Genomic DNA, 9,474 nt, shown 5'->3' with positions numbered 1-9,474 from the left:
TCCCTACGGGTCTGCCAAGAATGTAGGAGGAAAATCACAGCTGGAAATTCAGAAAATAACCTGCCCTGAAAGAAGATGAGGCTCACAAAAACGCATGCAGCTCTACGGGGTCTTAATGACCCCTGGTAAGCCAGGAGGCACCGTAGCATTCTGGATAACTGAGATGTGTCAAGAAATCTCAGATTCGAATATAACAGAACACACACCAAAAAAGTGAAGGTAATTGGGACTATTTGCTTTGAGCAAATCGCTGAGGGCGAGTACCTAAACCTCACTAAATCTCAGGTTCCTTACCTATAAAATGAAAATAACACAGCTGCCTCCTGAGGTTGTTGGCACAATTATGTGAGATCCTGTGCTAACATATATTCAATAAATGTAAGCTATTAACCATAATGACTTGGTGAAGTGAGATAATCCAAGAAACAAGTGAGCTCACCAAGGAATTGATTCAGATTGGACGTGATGAAGGCACCAAACATCAGAGGCTTTCTTCCTCAGCTTGCCACCGCGCCTTCCCCCGCCCCACCGCCAAGGCAGAGATTTTTAACCTCGGACCTAAAGACCCTTCAAACTCTCTGAAATTGAATGCGGGATGTTGTGCGTATGTGCATTCTTCTACAAAGAGTCCAAAGAATTCACTAAGATTCTCAAAGCCGTCTGGCACCTCCCCCAAATTCAGAGTCGCTGCCATAGAATTATAGCAAACTCTTACGTCGAGTCTTGTTTTCCAGTCTAAATGGACACAAAACTCTCTTCTTCCTCTTTTGGTTCAGCCAATCCATGGTACACTTTTCAAAAGAATTTTACGACGAATCTAAGGAGAAATTAGAAACGGAAATAAAAGCCATACAAAAAGACCAAAAATGTTTGGAAAGGTGAGCATCAAAGCACATAGCACAGGTCCCAATTCTGAGACCCCAGGACAGCCACACACGGGCTGGGCCCGCACGCAGGTGTGTGGACCCACATGCCTTCCTTCGTGGCTCCTCTCTTTTGTCCCTTAGGTTAACTGCTTTCTTTCATTTAAAAGTGGAATTCTTTTAGACAATTTGCCATCTGCTTGGATTTCTTCGTATGGATACAGACCATCGCTTCTCTCTTAAAATAACGTAAAGGAGAGTTTACTGGGGCTCCTGGGTGGCTCAGTCGATTAAACGTCCAACTCTTGATATCAGCTCAGGTCATGATATCACAGTTGTGTGAGCTCAAGCCCCTCATCGGGCTCAGTGCACGGGCTGCTTGGGATTCTCTCTCTCCTCTCTCTCTGCCCCTCCCCAACTAGCTCACGCGCTCTCTCTCTCTCAAAATAATAAATATTAAAAAAAAAAAAAAAAAGAAGGGGCCCCTGGGTGGCCTCTGACTTCAGCTCAGGTCATAGTCTCGCAGTTCTTAGGTTTGAGCCCTGCGTCGGGCTCTCTGCTGTCAGCACAGAGACTCCTTAGGATCCTCTGTCTCCCTCTGTCTCTGCCCCTCCTATGCGCGTGCTCTTTCTCTCTCTTTCAAAAATAAACATTAAAATATTTTTTTTAAAAAAAGGAGAGTTTACTAATAACCAAAATGGCTGAAAATTATTCAATCTCTTGATGCCTGGGCGACTCGGGAGAGAGGCAGAGGAGATTAGAGAGAAAGAGAATATGGGGTGAACCAGAAAAGAAAAAAAATTGTTAGAGCCCTATACTGTCAACAAAAGGATTTGCTTATTAGCACGTACCCACTACCAGTAATTAGGTCCTTAATGTCAGTGAGTTTCAGAGACTTTCCTGAATAATAGATTCCTTTTCAGAACGAGGGATCAGAGGTAGGTAAGGAATACAATGATGTTAGATCTATTAGAATCCTCGAATATGCTCTCCTTCTCCCCTCTATTATTTTTTTTTTAATTTTTTTTTCAACGTTTATTTATTTTTGGGACAGAGAGAGACAGAGCATGAACGGGGGAGGGGCAGAGAGAGAGGGAGACACAGAATCGGAAACAGGCTCCAGGCTCTGAGCCATCAGCCCAGAGCCCGACGCGGGGCTCGAACTCACGGACCGTGAGATCGTGACCTGGCTGAAGTCGGACGCTTAACCGACTGCGCCACCCAGGCGCCCCTCCCCTCTATTATTAAGTCTGAATGGGTGAGGGCCTTCCAGAAAGGAAAGGGCAGGAAAGAAATCATGAAGAATAGAGGAGTTTCTGGAAATTATTCATATCTAATTCACAAACACTGGTTGAGCTTTTATTGAATGCCACTCTCTGGACGAGACTCTAAAGAGGAGGAAAATGAATAAAACCGAGTTCATGTTTTTAAGAAGCTCTTAATCTAAGGAAAGGTATAAATGATAAATATGATTTAAAATGATAAGCATGTTCATTCTGTGACAGGGAGCCGGAAGGGAAATAAGTTTCTTTAAAAAAAAATTTTTTTTAACATGTATTCACTTTTGAGAGACAGAGAGAGACAGAGCACAAGCGGGGGAGGGGCAGACAGAGAGGGAGACGCAGGATGAGAAGCAGGCTCCAGGCTCTGAGCTGTCAGCACAGAGCCGGATACGGGGGTTGAACTCACGAGCTGTGAGATCATGACCCGAGCCGAAGTCGGACGCCTAACCGACTGAGCCACCCAGGCGCCCCAGAAGAGAAATAAATTTCAAGAAAACACATCCCACTCTGAAGATCAGATTGTCCTGCTTTAAAATTATCTCTGGGATCTGCCCTTTCCTGTCTACAACCACCTCCTGTTCTTCCTAGACTCAAAAGTCAAAGTTGACATGAAAATTTTCCTGGGATCACAGCATTTCATGGTAAAGTCCAGGGATAGTCCCTCCTGAGCATTTTGGCTATAGAGACAGTAATATCTTTCCACTTCCAAGGCAATGAAAAAGAAGAGTTGTTCTTTTTTTTTCCACAGACAGTCCTTGGAATTGTAATCTTTCCCCCTTGCTTCCAGAATGCCTTTTTCTGTAAAAGTCACCAATTTGCAACACAGAAACTATTTTGCCAGAGTGTAAAGAAATTTCAGGGTGTGAGCTCCATTGAGGTAGACAAAATATGGGCATGCAGTCTGGTTCCTTAGACCAACTTGACACCAACTGATCCATTAGTAACTGGATGACTCCTAAGTTCTACTTCCTAGCCCTACATTTGTTCCCCAGGAAGCCAAACCCTTTTTGTGTAGACCCATCCAATCTTAAACCAAAACCATTCTCTTCACCATCACAGGAACCTCTCACAGCAAGTCATTGGGAGATAGAAACCTTGAGTGCCAACAGGTGTGGGCAAGGGAAAGAGAATAAGATAGGCCAACCCTGGGGGGCGCCGGGGTGGCTCAGTCGGTTGAGCTTCCGACGTTGGCTCAGGTCATGATCTCACAGTTCGTGAGTTCGAGCCCCGCATCGGGCTCTGTGCTGACAGCTCAGAGCCTGGAGCCTGCTTCCGATTCTGTGTCCCCCTCTCTCTCTGCCCCACCCCTGCTTGTGCTCTGTCTCTCTCTGTGTTTCAAAAATGAATAAACATAAAAAATTTTTTTTTAAAAAAAAGGTAGCTCAACCCTGGGATCCACCAGCGGGGTAAAGAAGAGGAATCCTAGAAAAGTGTATTACATTGGCAGGAGGTCCAGACCTCCACCAGACCTGCCCAGCTGGAATTTCAAACGTGGACCAACTTAGTCAACACCGTGGTTAGCAAATGGATGTTTCCTCCCTGCTGCTGCAGCAGGAGAGAATTTTCTCGTCCAAAGTGAGCACTTAAAACCGTGTAACTGAGCTCTCTAACTACCACACATATACCCCTCCTACTTCCTCCTATATTCTTGTCTCTGGGATAGCTCCATTATAATGGTTAATTTTATGTGTCAGCTTAAATAATCACAGGATGCCCACCCAGGTTAAATGTTATTTCTGGGAGTGTCTGTGAGGATATTTCCAGATAAGATTAGTATTTGAATGTACGGACTCAAGAAAGTCAACTGCCCTCCCAGTGTCGATTGGTATTATGGTCTGAATGTTTGTGTCCCCCCACCAAAATTCCTATGTTGAGATCCTAATCCTCAAGCTGATGGTATTAGAAGGTGAGACTCTTGGGAGGTGATTAGTACCCTTATAGAAGAGGACCCACAGAACTCCCTTGCCCCTTTGCTCCATATGAAGACAAAGCAAGAAGTCAATAGTATGAAACCAAGGAGAGAGCCCTCACCGGAAGTAGACCATTGCTGGCACCCTGATTTCAGACTTCTGGCCTCCAGAACTGTGAGAGATAAATGTCCTCTGTTATAGGCCACCAGATCTGTGGTGCATCATTACAGTCCAAACAGACCAAACAGTGGGCACCATCCAATCTCTTGAGGGCCTAAATAGAACAAAAGGCAGAAGAAGGAAGAATTTGTGCCCTTTCCCTCCTGCCTTGATGATTGAGATGGGACATCTCATTTCATTTTCTCCAGCCCTAGAGCTTGGATTTATACTACTGGCTCCCCTGGTTCTCAGGGCTTCAGACTCCAACTAAATTACACCACCAGCTTTCTTGGATCTCCAGCTTGCAGATGGAGATCATGGGGCCTCTCGGCCTCTAAAATCTATGAGTCAATTCCTCATAATAAATCTTCCATCGATTCTGTTTCCCTGGAAAACCCTGACTTGTACCCTCCTCAAGTCCCCACATCGGACAGTAAGACACGCACCTCTCCCTCACCTCCCACATCTGAATCAGCCAAGTCCTTAGAGACGCAAAGCATCATCACATCACTTCTTACCTCAATTACTGAAATCTTCTGTAACTACCCTCTCCCTGCTTCCAGTCTGTTCCTTCACCCATCCTTTTCCCAATAGGGTACCACGGAGCTGCCACAAAAATGATATAAAGCTGCTCGTGCTTACAATCAAGCCTTCCTGATGCCTCAGGCATAAAGATGAAATGCCTCTGTGTGTCATATAAGACACTTTCTGATCTACTTCTCTCTCTCTCTCTCTTCCCCCAAAATGGAATAGTTTAACCAGTTAAAACAAAAGGAGATTTCCTGAAAGGATATGGGGGCTGAGGCTTGGGAAGAGGCAGGAACCATGGATACTAAGGAGGAAATAGAAAGGACGGCAGGAGTGTTCCAATGGGAACAATCCACTAGGCATGCCAGTATTGCAGTGAATTACCTCCAAGTCTTCATTCCAGCCTTGGGTCAAAAGTGAAGTTCAAGGAGAGAGAATCTGAATGGCGTAGCTCAGCTTGCTGTCATTGTACTATTGAGATCACGTAAGGAAGGGTGTTTAATTCAAGTCTCTAGGAGAAAGGGACCTGTGTATTCCCTCCTGTCAATAGTACAACAGTGGGCAATGGGTAAGGAGAGAGTTTAAGTCCCCAGAATAAATCAGTGTGGGGTGCAGCTGCTGGTCATCCGAAAAGTAACAATTGTGTATGTCACGACGCTGTTTTTCTTGAAACACTTCATCCCACCCTACCCACCCACCATTACCACCCTCATCCTGCCTGATGCATTCTTGCTTCTTCTGGGAAGCTTAGCTCTGCATTACCTCATCTAGGATGTCTTCTTTGAACCCCACAGTCTATGTGAGGGGCCCCTCTTCTGCATATCTTCATTATAGCTCTCATCATACCAAGCTGAAATTATTTCTTTGTCCTCTTCCACGATTATGAGTTAAATGGCCCCTTGTGAACTGCCAAGGAATCCTTAACCACCAAGGGTAACACTGAAAAAAATGCAGATGTGTTTCAAACAACTGATTTAAAGATAGTGACCTGCCAAAAATGATTTTTTGGACTGCCTTACGAAACCATTTTTAATGAAAGAAATGGAGGTTTCTCTGGGAAGCCCTAAGAAATCCCTGAATAATTCATGCATCTCTACACTGCTGCAGTGATTTGCATACTGCACACCTAAGGGGATTCTAGAACCAAATCCAGTCTCACCTTTGGTTCCTCGCTGATGTAATTCACTAGCATATCATGATTTTTCTCTCCAGGCTAAAGCAAATAAGCTCATTGAACGCTTGGTTGGGATGCCTAATCTGTGGGAATTTTCTGTTTGTTTTAATATCCGTGAAGAATCTTAGTTTAATGTGTGGAAAGAGAGAAACATATTAATATATTTCTATAACCATCTTGTGTGCTTTTGAGAATGATTCATTCATTTTTAACCCATGTTCCCTACTAAATTAGTCTGGCTGTCCTCCAGATCCATTTCGTTAGAGGATATTACAAATGTATTACAAAAGGGTTTGCTAAGTGAATCATTGATGGGCTTAATAAAGTCATTTAAAGGAAAACTCAACTACATCAACTGGGCTTTGTCAGGCACTGAGCCATATTCGGAGAGGAATGCATGTTATATGGGAAACAAAGGACATTACAGATAACCTATTTTAAAACAGCAAATTTAGGGGCACCCGCGTGACTCAGTCAGTTAAGCATCCAACTTTGGTTCAGGTCATGATCTCACGGTTTGTGGGTTCGAGCCCTGCATCGGCTCTGTGCTGACCGCTCAGAACCTGGAGGCTGCTTCAGAGTCTGTGTCTCCCTCTCTCTCTCTCTGCCTCTGCCCCACTCATGCGCGCACTCTCTCTCTCTCTCTCTCTCTCTCTCTCTCTCTCTCTCTCAAAAATAAACATTTAAAAAAAATTTTTTAAGTAAATTTAAAAGATAGTTGGGGGGGTGCACCTAGGTGGCTCAATCATTTAAGCATCCATCTCTTGATTTCGACTCAAGTCAGGATCTCCGTTTGTGAGATCGAGCCCCACATCGGGCTCTGTGCTGACAGCATGGAGCCTGTTTGGGATTCTGTCTGTCTTCCAGTCTCTCTCTGCCCTTTCCCTGTTCTCTCTCTCTCTCTCTCTCTCTTTCAAAATAAATAAATAAAAATTAAAAAAAAAAAAAGATAGTTGCGGGGGGAGTAAAGCATGCACACATGCGTACATAAAGAAGAAATCAGTATTTGTGCACTAGCAATTGAACAGAAATCTAACACAACAAGTTCCTAAAGCTGTGAGCTTGGTAGACCCTCAAGGTAAGCCAAGATATGCTAGATCTCCTCCACAGTACTACGGATAAAGTGGGCACCTGGGTGGCTCAGTCCTTTAACATGTGACTTCCGCTCAGGTCATGATTTCACAGTTTGTGAGTTCAAGTCCCACATCCGGCGAGCCCTACTTTTGGTAAAACACAAACCGTGCATTGGGTGAGCGCTGCTTCTCTCTCTCTCTCTCTCTCTCTCTCTCTCTCTCTGCCCCTCACTCACGCCCTCTCTTCCTCTCTCTCAAGCAAACAAACAAACAAAAAATACTGGGGATAAAGTACTGTCTTGCATGGATGAAGCCCGATTCCAAGTTTATTGCTTGAATTTGAATGCAGTGGGAGTGCCTGCCCGAAAAAAATAAGCAGTTGAGGTGAGGGCTTAGATGAATGTGAATCTAGAAAAGCAGGAATAAACAAGCAAGACCTTGTGGCCAGGACATGGGCCAAACTGCCAGTGACTGAATCCGAAATGTCCCAGCATCATCATAAGAAAGGAGTCCATAGCCACCAACACAAAACCAGGTTGTGGACAAGGACCCTGAGTCCTAACTGGAAGCAACTGCAAAACTGTGAGACAGGAAAGAGTAAACAGGCAGAAGAGAAAGGGATAGAAAAAGAAAGTAAGAGAAAGTCTGTGTGATACCCCTCCAGATGTATGTCTCGAACATTCAAATGCTAACACACTTAAAAAAAACCAGCCCTAAGAAAGGCAGCCAATAAAATCAATATTGGGAGACTTTCATGCCACATTATGTGAGAGTAATAGCAGAATCTGAAAGTTCATTTATTTATTTTTTATTTACTTAGAGTATGTGCAAGGGAATGGGGGATGGGCAGAGAGAGAGAGAGAGAGAGAATCCCAAGGAGACTCCCACACTGTCAGGACAGAGCCTGATGCGGGGCTTGAACTCACAAGCTGTGAGATCATGACCTAAGCTGAAATCCAGAGCCAGATGCTTAACTGACCAAGCCACCCAGGTGCCCCTGAAAGTTCATTTAAAATAAGGGTTTGTAGAATCTTCAAAGAGAAAAAGAAAGAATATCCATTGAAATGGTCAGTAAACTGTGGAACGAAACAGGTGTGTATGGAAAAGATCAGATTGGAAATCCTGGTAATGAAACGCATAGTACTTTAATTAAAAGTGCCATAGGCAGGATTAATTCCATCTTGGAAATAGTAATAGAGACAACTGGTGAACTGGAAAATGATATCGAGGAATTTACCCAGAATGCAACATAAAGAATTAAACAGGGGGCTGAACTGCAGCTAAGAGACAGAGAACACATACTGAGAGGTTCTAATATATGTCTAACGGGGGATTTCAAGAATAGAATAGAGGAAAATATCTGTGAATCAGTAGCCCAAGAGACACCGGCTGAGAACTTTTCATAACAAAGGAAATGACATGTGTTCTCAGAAGAAAATAATATATGAAACCTTTTACGTCTGTAAAAGGGAGCACCAGATGTCAAACAATACATAATAGTGAATTTAACCAAGAAACATTTGATAGTGACGTTGGTAAACATTGAAGATAAGAGAAAATCTTAAAAGCTCCCGGAGAGGGAACACCTGGCTGGCTCAGTCGGAGGAATGTGCAGCTCTTGGTCTCGGGGTTGTGAGTTTGAGCCCCAAGTTGGGTGTAGAGGTTCCTCAAAAAAAAAAAAAAAAAAAAAAAAAACCTCTTAAAAAAAAAAATTCCTACCGGCAAGAAAAGACAGATGAGCTGCAAAGAAATGACAGGTAAACTAATTCTCATGCACAACGGATGCCACAAGACAGCAATCTTTTCACAGCCTTGACAAAAAACAACTTTTAACCAAGAATTCTATATCTATATTATTTGCAACAGAGTCAAATAAATCTTTTTCAGACAAAAAGATTAAGTGGGTTACCACTCACATGCTAAGCCCCCCAAAATGGATAAAATATTTGGACAAATATAATTAGCCACTGACTTTAAATAACTAATTTGTGTTCTAAAAAATAAATAAATAAATCTAGGGGTGCCTGGGTGACTCAGGGGGTTAAGTGTCCAGCTCTAGATTTTGGCTCAGGTCATGATCCCAGGGTCATGGGATCAAAACACCAAATCAGGCTCCTCTTAAGATTCTCTCTCTCTCTCTCTCTCTCTCTCTCTCTCTCTCTCTCCCCACCCCTGTGCACCTCCTCCACTTGTGCTTGGGCTCTCTCTCACTCACTCCCCAAAGTAAAATAAATAAAAGTCTAAAAATCTAGGCAGAGATACTCTGAAAGAGGGGGCTGATATTCGGTGGGTAGGAAACGCTAAATTCCTTGAATCTTTCAGGAAGAAGGTACAGATATTGGGTAACTCAAGATTTTGTAAGAAATTTTGCAGTAAACACATAAAATACATATAACAAATATATATTATAGATCATAAATATAAGTCATAGATTTGAATATAATCACAGAAAGTAAAATCTAAAATATAAGAGTCAAAGTCTTC

At 43.2% G+C, this 9,474-nt stretch overlaps 1 long non-coding RNA gene across 1 annotated transcript; it reads right to left on the bottom strand.

Moving 5' to 3' along the window:
- Nucleotides 1-466: 466 nt before the first annotated feature.
- LOC121041448 (uncharacterized) lies at nt 467-5,026 on the bottom strand. The gene is made up of 2 exons (XR_005795738.1): nt 4,858-5,026; nt 467-817 (listed from the first exon to the last, which is right to left on the bottom strand). It is a non-coding gene; the product is annotated as an uncharacterized LOC121041448 (long non-coding RNA).
- Between the last annotated feature and the right edge of the window lie 4,448 nt (nt 5,027-9,474).

Source organism: Herpailurus yagouaroundi, unplaced genomic scaffold, assembly GCF_014898765.1.
Source record: "Herpailurus yagouaroundi ecotype Mexico unplaced genomic scaffold, PumYag 29, whole genome shotgun sequence".
NCBI lineage: Eukaryota > Metazoa > Chordata > Mammalia > Carnivora > Felidae > Herpailurus > Herpailurus yagouaroundi.
Note: the sequence above shows the minus strand (reverse complement) of the source record. Positions and strands in the feature narration are given on the sequence as shown.